This window comes from Oncorhynchus kisutch, linkage group LG9 (genome assembly GCF_002021735.2).
Source record: "Oncorhynchus kisutch isolate 150728-3 linkage group LG9, Okis_V2, whole genome shotgun sequence".
NCBI classification, from domain to species: domain Eukaryota; kingdom Metazoa; phylum Chordata; class Actinopteri; order Salmoniformes; family Salmonidae; genus Oncorhynchus; species Oncorhynchus kisutch.
This window is the reverse complement of record NC_034182.2, coordinates 23,639,154-23,653,054: the sequence shown is the minus strand read 5'-3', so window position 1 is coordinate 23,653,054 and position 13,901 is coordinate 23,639,154. Positions and strand designations below refer to the sequence as shown.

At 40.7% G+C, this 13,901-nt stretch overlaps 1 pseudogene; it reads right to left on the bottom strand.

Moving 5' to 3' along the window:
- Positions 1–8,062: 8,062 nt before the first annotated feature.
- Positions 8,063–11,820, bottom strand: LOC109896360 (uncharacterized; annotated as a pseudogene).
- Between the last annotated feature and the right edge of the window lie 2,081 nt (positions 11,821–13,901).

Below are 13,901 nucleotides of genomic sequence, written 5' to 3'. Positions count from 1 at the left end.
ACATCACCGGGGGCAAAGTTCCTGCCCTCCAGGACACCTACAGCACCCGATGTCACAGGAAGGCCAAAAAGATTATCAAGGACAACAACTGCCCGAGCCACTGCCTGTTCACCTCATACCATCCAGATGGCGAGGTCAGTACAGGTGCATCAAAGCTGGGACCGAGAGACTGAAAAAAGGCCATCAGACCTCTTGTAACTACCCATCCCGGATCCGGGAGCGTTGTCATCAACTGACACTAATTAGCATAACGCAACGGACAAAAATATAACTAGAAAATATTCATATTCATGAAATCACAAGTGAAATCTATTGAAACACAGCTTAGCCTTTTGTTAATCACCCTGTCATGTCAGATTTTGAAAATATGCTTTACAGCCAAAGCTACACAAGCATTTGTGTAAGTTTATCGATAGCCTAGCATAGCATTATGCCTAGCTAGCAGCAGGCAACCTGGTCACGAAAATCAGAAAAGCAATCAAATTAAATCGTTTACCTTTGATGAGCTTCGGATGTTTTCACTCACAAGACTCCCAGTTAGATAGCAAATGTTCCTTTTTTCCCAAAATATTATTTTTGTAGCCGAAATAACTCCGTTAGTTCTTCACCTTTTGCTGAGAATTCGACCGGAAATTGCGGTCACGACAATGCCGAAAAATATTCCAAATTAGCTCCATAATATCGACAGAAACATGGCAAACGTTGTTTATAATCAATCCTCAAGGTGTTTTTCAAATATCTATTCGATAATATATCAACCGGGACAGGTGGCTTCTTAGTAGGAAAGAGAGAAACAATGGCCGCATTTGTCTCTTAAGCACAAAACACTCTGAGAGACTCCAGCTGACCACTGACGCAATGTTGACGTTCAGGCTAATTTTTCAAAATAAAAGCCTGAAACTATGTATTGTGACACTAGACACATTAGGGAAGCCATAGAAAAATGAATCTGGTTGATATCTCATTCACTGCTCAATAGGGACGCATAGGAACGCAGAGCTTTCTAAATAAGAGTCCCTTCCTGATTGGATTTTTCTCAGGCTTTCGCCTGCAATATCAGTTCTGTTACACTCACAGACAATATTTTTTACAGTTTTGGAAACTTTAGAGTGTTCTCTATCCTAAGCTGTCAATTATATGCATATTCTAGCATCTTGTCCAGACAAAATGACCTGTTTACTTTGGGAATGTTATTTTTCCAAAAATGAAAATAGTGCCCCCTAGATTCAACAGGTTAGCCTTCACTAACACAGAGAAGCTGCTGCCTACATATAGACTTGAAATCATTGGCCACTCTAACAAATGGATCACCTGTCAATTTATTAATGGTACTTTAATCAAGGATGCCAATAATTTCGGACCTGTCTGTATATAGTATAAAACGACACTATATAGACTCATGAGTGTTGCAGTGGTATAAGGCACTGCATCTCAGTGTTAGAGGCGTCCCTACAGAACCTGATTCAATTCCAGGCTGTATCACAACAGGCCGTTATTGGGAGTCCCATAGGGCGGCGCACAATTGGCCCAGCCTCGTCCGGGTTATGGTTTGGTCCGGGTAGGCCGTCATTCTAAATGAGAATTTTTTGGCAACTAACTTGCCTAGTTAAATAAAAGGTAAATAAAAAATGCATTCCTGTCTCTCAGGCTCATACTATAGAAGAAGTAAAAGCTGCATTGACCAACATCTCCATTCCTCTGTAGTCGGTAACCAAACAACGTTGTCATCTGTTGCCGCATATGTGACATACTTCATATTCTATGGTTTAAACATTTTCTCTTCCAATAAAGGAAATAGTTAGCAAACAATACAGATAAATACATTAATCATACTCACAGAGTAGCACATAAAGTGAAGTGTGCTCCATTCTGAGCCGCTGGTAAGTGACTGTCGACACCAGCATGTCCTCCGGACCCCTACAGTTCCTGCGGTCTGTGACACGAATGGGGCTTTGACTAAATTAGAAAGGTACAGATAATTAAAGAAAAACAGAAAAAATAACATCTGTTGTCATGTTAATTACTACACAACTTCCTCTTACTGTGAATGGAATGAACACATCAACACTGTGGTCTTTCTATTGGAGGAAGAGAAAACTATAGTATGTGAATAATAACATATTTGTGTAAAAAGTGAAGTCAATATTGCATTTACCATACCTGGTCATGTTTACATTTTCAGTACAATCTTTAATGTCACTAAGAGAGGTGTCAAAGGTTTGACGCCATGGCATGTTTATCATTTGGTTTATGTTGTAGCTATTTGGAGGTCAACTGCATGTAGATGTTCTTGAGTTACAGTCTGTCAACTGTTCAAAGTAATAACCCAGGAAAGTAGTGATCACAGTGAGAGATTGAATGTAAAAGATTAATTAATAAGTGAACTACAGATAATGTATGATGCCAGAACATTGTCATTCTTCTCTCTGAAAAGGACATAAATCCCTGCACAACTTTTCATGTGTACTCATCAGCCCAGCAACAAGGTTTTCACAGGTTTTTGCATATGACTACAACCATTTCTCTATTTGACTCTCTCTGATCAGCATCATACAGTGCCTTCCTTCACAAACCCACACTGCTAAAGAGGAAGAGAGCAAACTATGACCCCTCAACTATGACAAACAGCTGACCAAATGTGAAGTTCCTCAGACTTTTAATTTCATACACAAAAAGTCAAACTTAACCAATTACTTATTTAGTGTTATTATGGAAGTTGAGTGGACTTAAAAATGACAAGAATTTGAGCCAATGTGCTCGTGTCTTTAGTCAAGAAACTCTGCTTGAAGTCAGTTGTATTTGAACAAACTTGTTGAGTAAAATTACAAATTCATGTTTGCTCAAAATAACTCAAAACCACACCAATCATTATCATTATCATTATTTCAGCATGATCTCTTGGAGGTTGATTTTCAGAATGGTTTGTTTCAATACCTGTGTATTTGCATGTACTTTAGAAAAAATGTATGTTATCTATGTTTGTGTAGCATAAGATTAATCAACCAATCAAACTAATCCAATAGTAGTTAGTAGTTTGACTTATTTCACCCTTTACTGTTATGGCTGTTCCAATTTATATGCTTTAGGCAGTCTCAGTAATTTCCCCTACCCCAACAGTCATTCTGAATGCAGGTTGTGTGTGATTAAAAGTTCCAATTGTTGGATATCCTAACTCTGGCTGGATTCCAATAGGAAATAAACATCACTTTGCAAGCCAACATAATGTGACTTGCAGGCTTGATATGGCCGGTAAACCAGGAGTTTCAGACCAGTGTGTTAGGGTGTAACTAGGCCCTCCAAGGCTTTATGATACCTGTACATGTAATGTGTGTCATAATGAGTTTAATTTTAAAGACAACATATTCACATAGGCACTCACTTGGTGAAGGCTAGAGTACTTAAAACCTCTTGATTCTAGCCATCCCGGATCCGGGATCGTGAATACAGCCTCAAGCTCATTACCATAACGCAACGTTAACTATTCATGAAAATCGCAAATGAAATGAAATAAATATGCTAGCTCTCAAGCTTAGCCTTTTGTTAACAACACTGTCATCTCAGATTTTCAAAATATGCTTTTCAACCATAGCAAAACAAGCATTTGTGTAACAGTATTGATAGCTAGCGTAGCATTTAGCGTTAGCATTGAGCGGGCAACATTTTCACAAAAACAAGAAAAGCATTCAAATAAAATAATTTACCTTTGAAGAACTTTGGATGTTTTCAATGAGGAGACTCTCAGTTAGATAGCAAATGTTCAGTTTGTCCAAAAAGATTCATTGTGTAGGAGAAATCGCTCCGTTTTGTACATCACGTTTGGCTACCAAAAAAACCCCGAAAATTCAGTCATCAAAACGCCAAACTTTTTTCCAAATTAACTCCATAATATCGTCTGAAACATGGTAAACATTGTTTAGAATCAATCCTCAAGGTGTTTTTCACATATCTCTTCGATGAAATATCGTTCGGGGGAAGTGTGCTTTCTCCTCTGAATCCCATGGGAAAATGCCTGCAGCTGAAGATTACGCACCAATTTAGACAAAGGACACCAGGCAGACCCCTGGTAAATGTAGTGTCTTATGGCCAATCTTCCAATGATATGCCTACAAATACGTCACAATGCTGCAGACATCTTGGGCAAACGGCAGAAAGCTTAGGCTCGTTCATGGCACATTCACAGCCATATAAGGAGACAATGGAAAACAGAGCCTCAAAAATTCTGCTCATTTCCTGTTTGAAGTTTCATCTTGGTTTCGCCTGTAGCATGAGTTCTGTGGCACTCACAGATAATATCTTTGCAGTTTTGGAAACGTCAGGGTGTTTTCTGTCCAAAGCTGTCAATTATATGCATAGTCAAGCATCTTTTCGTGACAAAATATTGCGCTTAAAACGGGCACGTTTTTTAATCCATAAATTAAAAGAGCGCCCCCTATATCCAAGAAGTTTTAAAACCATTCAATACAACAATCATGTCTCTGTCGCAAACAAATACAGTCATGAGTGTTAATTACAATTCACTCTAAATGCAAGGCACTCAATGTACGCAAAAAAATTGAAACTTGTTAATTCTGTGAACGGCATATTTTTTTGGAAGTAATTGAATTCCATCTGGTTATTGGGACAGACATGAATGCCATTTTGGACATGCAGACAAATTTTATTGGTCACATACACATGGTTAGCAGATGTTCATGCGAGTGTAGTGAAACGTTTGTGCTTCTAGTTCCGACAATGCAGTAATAACCAACGAGTAATCTAACCTAATAATTCCAAAACAAGTGTAAAGGGCTAAAGAATATGTACATAAAGATATATGAATGAGTGATGGTACAGAACGGCATAGGCAAGATGCAGTAGATGGTATTGAGTACAGTATATACATATGAGATGAGTAATGTATGGTATGTAAACAAAGTGGCATAGTTTAAAGTGGCTAGTGATACATGTATTACATAAAGATGCAGTAAATGATATAGAGTACAGTATATACATATACATATGAGATGAGTAATGTAGGTTATGTAAACATAAAATTAAGTAGCATTGTTTAAAGTGGCTAGTGATATATCTTTACATCAATTTCCATCAAATTTCCATTATTAAAATGGCTGGAGTTGAGTCAGTGTGTTGACAGCAGCCACTCAATGTTAGTGGTGGCTGTTTAACAGTCTGATGGCCTTGAAATAGAAGCAGTTTTTCAGTCTCTCGGTCCCTGCTTTGATGCACCTGTACTGACCTCGCCTTCTGGATGATAGCGGGATGAACAGGCAGTGGCTCGGGTGGTTGTTGTCCTTGATGATCTTTATGGCCTTCCTGTGACATCGGGTGGTGTAGGTGTCCTGGAGGGCAGGTAGTTTGCCCCCGGTGATGCGTTGTGCAGACCTTACTACCCTCTGGAGAGCCTTATGGTTGTGGGCGGAGCAGTTGCCGTACCAGGCAGTGATACAGCCTGACAGGATGCTCTCGATTGTGCATATGTAAAAGTTTGTGAGTGCTTTTGGTGACAAGACAAATTTCTTCAGCCTCCTGAGGTTGAAGACGCGCTGCTGCGCCTTCTTCACGACGCTGTCTGTGTGGGTGGACCAATTCAATTTGTCTGTGATGTGTACGCCGAGGAACTTAAAACTTACTACCCTCTCTACTACTGTTCCGTCGATGTGGATACGGGGGTGCTCCCTCTGCTGTTTCCTGAAGTCCACAATCATCTCCTTTGTTTTTTTTTTAGGTTATTTTCCTGACACCACACTCCAGGGCTCTCACCTCCTCCCTGTAGTCCGACTCGTCGTTGTTGGTAATCAAGCCTACCACTGTAGTGTCGTCCGCAAACTTGATGATTGAGTTGGAGGCGTGCATGGCCACGCAGTCGTGGGTGAACAGGGAGTACAGGAGAGGGCTCAGAACACACCCTTGTGGGGCCCCAGTGTTGAGGATCAGCGGGGTGGAGAGGTTGTTACCTACCCTCACCACCTGGGGGCGGCCCATCAGGAAGTCCAGTACCCAGTTGCACAGGGCGGTGTCGAGACCCAGGGTCTCGAGCTTGATGACGAGTTTGGAGGGTACTATGGTGTTAAATGCTGAGCTGTAGTCGATGAACAGCATTCTCACATAGGTATTCCTCTTGTCCAGATGGGTTAGGGCAGTGTGCAGTGTGGTTGCGATCGCGTCGTCTGTGGATCTATTTGTGCAGTAAGCAAATTGGAGTGGGTCTAGGGTGTCAGGTAGGGTGGAGGTGATATGGTCCTTGACTAGTCTCTCAAAGCACTTCATGATGACGGAAGTGAGTGCTACGGGGCGGTAGTCCTTTAGCTCAGTTACCTTAGCTTTCTTGGGAACAGGGACAATGGTGGCCCTCTTGAAGCATGTGGGAACAACAGACTGGGATAAGGATTGATTGAATATGTCCGTAAACACAGCTGGTCTGTGCATGCTCTGAGGATGCGGCTGGGGATGCCATCTGGGCCTGCAGCCTTGCGAGGGTTAACACGCTTAAATGTTTTACTCACGTCGGCTGCAGTGAAGGAGAGTCCGCAGGTTTTGGTAGCGGGCCGTGTCAGTGGCACTGTATTGTCCTCAAAGCGGGCAAAAAAGTTATTTAGTCTGTCTGGGAATAAGACATCCTGGTCCACGACGGGGCTGGTTTTCTTTTTGTAATCCGTGATTGACTGTAGACCCTGCCACATACCTCTTGTGTCTGAGCCGTTGAATTGCAACTCTACTTTGTCTCTATACTGACGCTTAGCTCGTTTGATTGCCTTGCGGAGGGAATAGCTACACTGTTTGCTACACAGTTTCTTGTTTTAGTTTCTGTTTGTAGGCAGGGATCAACAAAATGGAGTCGTGGTCAGCTTTTCCGAAAGGAGGGCGGGGGGGGCCTTGTATCCATCGCGGAAGTTAGAATAGCAATGATCCAGGGTTTTACCAGCCCTGGTAGCACAATCGATATGCTGATACAGTTTAGGGAGTCTTGTTTTCAGATTAGCTTGTTAAAAATCCCCAGCTACAGTGAATGCAACTATGGTTTCCAGTTTGCATAGAGTCAAATAAAGTTAGTTCAGGGCCATCGATGTGTCTGCTTGGGGGGGAATATATACGGCTGTGATTATAATTGAAGAGAATTCCCTTGGTAGATAATGGGGTCAACATTTGATTGTGAAGAATTCTAAGTCAGGTGAACAGAAGGACTTGAGTTCCTGTATGTTGTTATGAACACACCTCGTCTCGTTAATCATAAGGCATACCCCCCCCCCACCCCCGCCCCTCATCTTACCAGAAAGATGGTTGTTTCTGTCGGCGCGATGCGTGAAGAAACCAGCTGGCTGCACCAACTCCGTTAGCGTCTCTCTCGAGGGAGCCATGTTCCCGTGAAGCAAAGAACGTTACAGTCTCTGATGTCTCTATGGAATGCTACCCTTGCTCGGATTTCATCAACCTTATTGCAAGAGATGGACATTGGCGAGTAGTATGCTAGGGAGTGGTGCGCGATGTGCCCGTCTCCGGAGCCTGACCAGAAGACTGCTTCTTTTGCCTCTTTTACGACGTCGTTGTTTGGGTCGTCGGCTGTGATCCAATCCATTGTCCTGGGTGGAAGGCAGAACACAGGATCCCCTTCGGGAAAATCATATTCCAGGTCGTCATGATGGTGAGTTGACGTTGCTCTTATATTCCGTAGTTCCTCCCGACTGTATGTAATGAAACCTAAGATTACCTGGGGTACCAATGTAAAAAAACTAAATACTGCATAGTTTCCTAGGAACGCGCAGCGAGGCGGCCATCTCTGTCGGCGCCAGTCAGTAGAAGTCCTCATGCTCAGAGATGTAGTGACATTTCAGAATCTCCTAATTGTAACTAGACCTTCAAAGAAAGGCATAAGGCCTTGAGATATTCTGTAGATATGAGAAATAATAAAGGGAGAAGATTACAATAGTGAAAAAGAAAGCAAATAGTGTAGTTTGTGATGAAATTAAACAGTAACATCTAGGCCTATCTACAGAATATACACTTGTAAGATGGAGAGGGTTCCATATCTATGGAAGGCCCAGCTTATGACCACATCCTGTTCAGCTCACAGTACTTCCTGGTAGGGAGAAGGGGGGCCTTCTGGGCGTCCAAATGTGATCTTGTCATACAGAGTCTGCAGCTACATGTGACAGATAATCTAGAAGAAACTGTTTCAGCATCAAGAAATGTAGTGACTATTCTGAAAGTAGGCTACATAGTCTTCCATTCAATCACAAACATTTTACCATTATGAACATTTATATCTTACCTTGTTCAATCTTGGGATAACCAGATCATTGACAGTTTCATAGATGGATATTGGGTTTACATGACTGTTTGATCTTGTCTGGAATCAAAATACAGTCCATTACAATACAGTACATACAGCTTTAACACATTCAGATACATAATAACGGCAATGTATACTTACATCTCTACTTCTTGTGTTGATCATAACATCAGCATATATTGTGATGTCAATTAGATCTTCTGTGTTTTATAAGAACAAAATATTAACCAATCAGAAACATTTTATACGGGATATCAACAAACATACCCAGGTACCCAGGAATTAATTAGGGTTTTTTCTCATTTCTAGCAAATCCCCCCAAAAATCATATCAGCTGAAGAATACTTCTAGAACCAACAGAAATGTCACCTTAAGTATAGCTGAGGCCCCTAAGCTGTACATACCTGTGTTACTTTGGCCCCTGCAGTAGCACACTGCCACAGCTACAGTGAGGATCAGCACCACAGCGCCTCCCACTGATATTCCGATGTAGATGGTATACCATGTCAGTCCTGTCACATATTGTTCAACACACACAATTAGACTATACAATATGATAAAGACTGAATGGCTCTATATCATATACATCCAATGTAATCACATTGCGTTCAACATCAGCGTATAAGCACACTGAAAAGTGTATAGAAGGGATTATTATGATATCTAGGTACCTGGGGTGGTTTGTGTCATTACTACACTTTGCCATCTCAAAGGCAGTTTTCCAACTGACTAGGTTAGAGGCATTGCACTTTACACTGATGTTTCTCTCTGCTGGTGAGAGAGAGAAGTAAATCTGCTGGGCGTCCCCGGAGATCTCATTGTCTCTCTCCCAGGTGTAGGTAATGTTGGGGTAGCATGACACGTTGCACACCAGCCAGGAGTGGTTGGCCAATAGCTTGATGTCTGTCTAGATCGCCACCTTGGATATAGGCTCTGACCAACCAGGAGAGAGATAAAGACTCGTAATCAGTCTTCTAAATGAACCCTACCATAGCCATTCCACCAGGAGAAAGACGACATGAAAATGTGATGGATATTTAACAAAGCACGGTGAGTTAGGTCAGTATAAAACCACAAAATCTGTGTTATAGTTTAAAGATCATCAGCCATGTTTATGGATATAAATAAGAATTATATCAAAATAGGATTAAAAAATGGTGATAACAGCCTACCGTGGACCTTCAGTGTGATGGTCTTACTGTAAGTAGAAAATCCCCTGAGTCTTGCAGTGTCAGTTCTCTGACTGTTAAACTGTAGTTTTCGGCGTTCATCTTTAGTCTCCCCACAAACTGGGATCCAGGTGAATATATAACTTCTGTGTTGAATTCTGCAATATCCTTTCCCATATACTTTCACACCAAGGATTTGAAATGTCCCATCTCTAAACCTGCCAGCAGCTCCACGGAGTCCCCCACTCTCTTGTTGATGATATGAGGAACACCCACATCTGAAACACACAAATACACACATTATAAAGGTGATTTTTTTTCTTTTTCTGACATCAATCGATGGTTGCACACTATATTACAACGATCTTATTACAGTATAATTATTCATGTAAGTACGATGTAGCAAGTGATGTAATTACTCATTGTTACACTGCAATACTTGTTACAGTGTGACTGTAATACTTGTTAAAATGTGCCTACATGAATAATTACGCAATACTACACTACAATGCAACGTCCTACATAATCAATAATATATTATAATGAATTGGATTTATATAGAGCATTTCCAGGTTTCATTTATGCTTTACGTGGCACTTTGCATATTTTCACTTTATATCTTTATGTATCTGAGTGTGTGGGTCCTTTTTAACTTCATTAAAGTCCACTCCTCCCCCACATTCAGTAGAACAGGATGAGATGACAGGAAAAGAGAAGTGGGGGTGGATCTGATAACCCCTCCTCAGTTCACAAGTACAAATACCTCTGTGTTTAATGTGTAATTATTCACCAGAAATGCATCATATACTGCATGGGCAACATTATAATTACATATCAGTCTGAAGTAATGTGTTATAAACCCATACAACAAAAAATGTCAATGAATTAAGAAAAAAACACAGTTACAGTTCATTGAAGTATTTAAGACAAAACTACAGTTTTCCCAGTCAGACAATGTATCATATTATTTAATAGAAACAATCATTTGATACAGTCCCATATCACCTTAAATGTAATGAATGACAGCCATTAGGCACAGGGTCGTTTGGTCTGTTGCGTTCTAGAAGCACAGCAGCAGCTGCTGACCCAACCACACAATCAGCACTCATTCAAAACTGCAGAATACACACATTGTGATATGTTCCTGAATAAAAGGTATTATGTAGGTGTTATCAAACAGTAATAAATCAATTGCTTTGAGATATCCAACCAATCACTGATGATTAGGCATGCTTACAGGCAACACACACCATGTAAAAACCAACAAGGAAGTTAGAGAAAGCTGAACGTTTTCCTTACTTCATCATGCAAGCAAGCTCATGCAGTAGATCCTGTTTGGGGATGATTCTACCCTCTTGGTTTCACATTAGAATAAGGAGAACATTGAAAAGACCCAGCCAACTGACTAAAGTCAGTAAGTGGTTATCCATTTAGGCAAGGCATAATGTATCCTGTTTGGTTCCAAACACAAAGTGAACAACTCTTCCAACTTCTCGGTCAAGTTTAATAGTGTAGCGGTGAAGGAAAAATGCTCTGTTACATACATTGGGATGTGAACTGGACCAACACATGACATGCGAACTTGTGGCTCTGAAGGCCATTGGGAATGTTCACTCCAGGACAAAGATCCTGGCAACATCTCTGATACAGTTCCACTATGACTATGCTCATGGTTCAGTGGCATAACAAAAAATCTGAAGGACAAACTTCCAACGGCCCAAAACAAACTAAAGTGCCAGTTTCCAGACGATCTGGTGGTGGTGCAGATTAAACTGTTGATGGTTTTTTAAAGTGATACATGACCTTTCCCCAGTTACTGGTCTGGTTATTTTAATTTCATCACAGACTCTCATAGCCATCACACCAGAGCCAATGTTGCCAATATGAGACCGCTGCTCTATAGGAGCATGGCTGGAAAAAGCTCTTTCCTTAACACTGGTGCAGAGGAATGGAATGGTGTACAAACCATATAAAATCGATCAATACACTAGGGAGTTTAAAGATAAACCTTACGAAATGGTTTATGTGCAAAATGCTTTAAAACTATGCAAGTATAATTGTTTCAATGAACGTTACTTGGTAATCTATTTTATTCCTTTTACGGGTTCCTCTCTAATGATGAGATGTATTTTGTTTTCATGTTATCTTGTGTTCACTGTATTTTTTTGTTTTATTGTAATTTCAAGAGGATCACAATGGGGATACGTTTTTAAACTTGTTTGTGTCATCCTCGTTGATGGTTCTACTGTGTTTAAGATGTTGAAATAAATAAAAATAGTGACAGAACTTACCATAGTGGAAGTTAGAGAGAAGGAGGAGTAGTATTCCCTGTTTTGAGAAGCAGAAGAAGGGGCCACCAGACATCTCTTTAAGGCTTTGGCTGTTTCCTCTGGCTGTATGTCCTTGTCTTTCACTGTCACTGATAGCTAGCGGTTGACTATCCAAAACACAGAGAATAAAGAGCAGAAACTTCCTTTTGATGAGGCCTGCTGTTCTATGAAATAATTCCGTTATCTTAGCTGAAAAAGAGGTCACATTCTACCCCTTCACTTGGCTTCACATTCTACCCTTTCACTCAGCTTCAGAGGTGTGGGGTCTGTCACTGTGTTGATCAGTCTGATGGTGGTGGTTTTGGAGCATGTGTCTCCTAGCTGCTGCTGGTTGTGTGGTTAATGGTCGTGGTGTTTCACAGATACCATTAGCTTTGTTACTTTATGAGCAGACCACTCAATGTTGCAGAGAAAGAGAAAGGAGGGAGATAGAGGGCTCGGGGCAAGAGAGAGAGAGTGAGACAGAGAGTGAGACAGAGAAAGAGAAGACAGACAGAGAGAGAGAGGGGGGAGAGAGAGCAAAAATGTCAAAACACTGTCTCTGCAGTTTCATCTTGGCTTCATATGCCTGCAGAAGTGTTTGCATGACTTCTTCTGCATGCTCATAGGTCAGTGTGACTGAGGGACATGAAACACCTGTCAACCTTTATCGGAAGGTAGTAGGTCCCATGTTACTGATAGAGGCCCCCCTTCTACGTTTCATATAGCATCTTGTCGTGATGCCACTTCTAGTGACAATGACCTGGCTGCCGGCTGTCTGTCTCACCACATAGACATTAACGCATAGACACAGAAACCCTCTAACTGGAACGGTGACCTTCCAGACCATGCAGGGACACTGGAAATAGCAGTCAGAGTCACACACCACTAATGTCATTAATTGTCATGATCTGTCTGTAGGATGAGGAGGCAATATGGGAGAACTGGTAGTCATTTATACATAGGTTACTAGATTCTCAGAACTCCTGCAGAGTATATGACATCATAAAACCGAGAAGAACTGTTATTTTCAGGCACACTCTTCCCCAAAAAGTAATTCTGAAAAATCTCAATGTGTCTTCAGTTGATGGGGTGCAGCTTTTGAACTTTGCTCATGGGTCATTTATGTTATATTCTTCAAGATTCAATGGATAGATATAATTAAGTCCAAAAATGGATGCAGAAATAGCTCACACATTGTGGAGCGTAAGATCTATACTAGGCTGAAAGGAGTTTTTACCATATTAGGTTGTATGGAAAAGTTGATGATGATGATACAATCAATATACTGTAAGAAAGCACTCATACCATCTGGTGGATAAAAAATTGTTTATTAAAAAAGCACAATGCAAATATATTGTAAAAGTACAGGCCATTATAAGAAAACGTGAATAATACTTGTAATATTTTGGAAATTCATATGCAAATCCGTTATTATATGATCAGAATTACAGATATAACAAATCAAAGATAATATGTTTTAATAAATTTACAACAAAACATTTCAGTACACAATGCAAAGCAGATAGAATTGCAGTAGCTGCAGATAAGATGCATCATTTCCCCAAATAATAAAAAATCTGTTCCAGTGAAACACAATTAACCCATGCTTAAATACAATATATCTGTTTGTTAATAAAATAAGAAAAACATCCTTAATGTACAAGATGTTATTGTGTGTGTGTGTGTATGTGTGTGTTTGCTTGTGTTCGTTGAATGTGCATAATCCATGTTCCTGTGTTCCTTCTGCTCCTCTTCTGATGGTGTGTCCCTCCATCCCTCCATTGTTCTATCCATTCATCCCTCAATCTTTCCATCAGTCCGCCCATCCCTCCATCTTTCCATCCCTCCATACTTCCATAACTCCATCACTCCACCCCTCCATATTTCCATCCCTCCATCCCTCCATCCTTTTATCCCTTCATCCTTCCATCATTCCATCCCTCAATCCCTCCATCCCTACCCTCTCAAGGACCTGCAACATATCACCACACAAAGTTGTTTAGGACATGCAGTCAAATAAACTCTTAAGAATAAACCAAAAGACATACTTTAAATAAATATCAGAGCATTAGTTACATATTAGTATCATATTAAGTATCAATAGCATTTGGCTATTAGTCTTACCTGGGATGT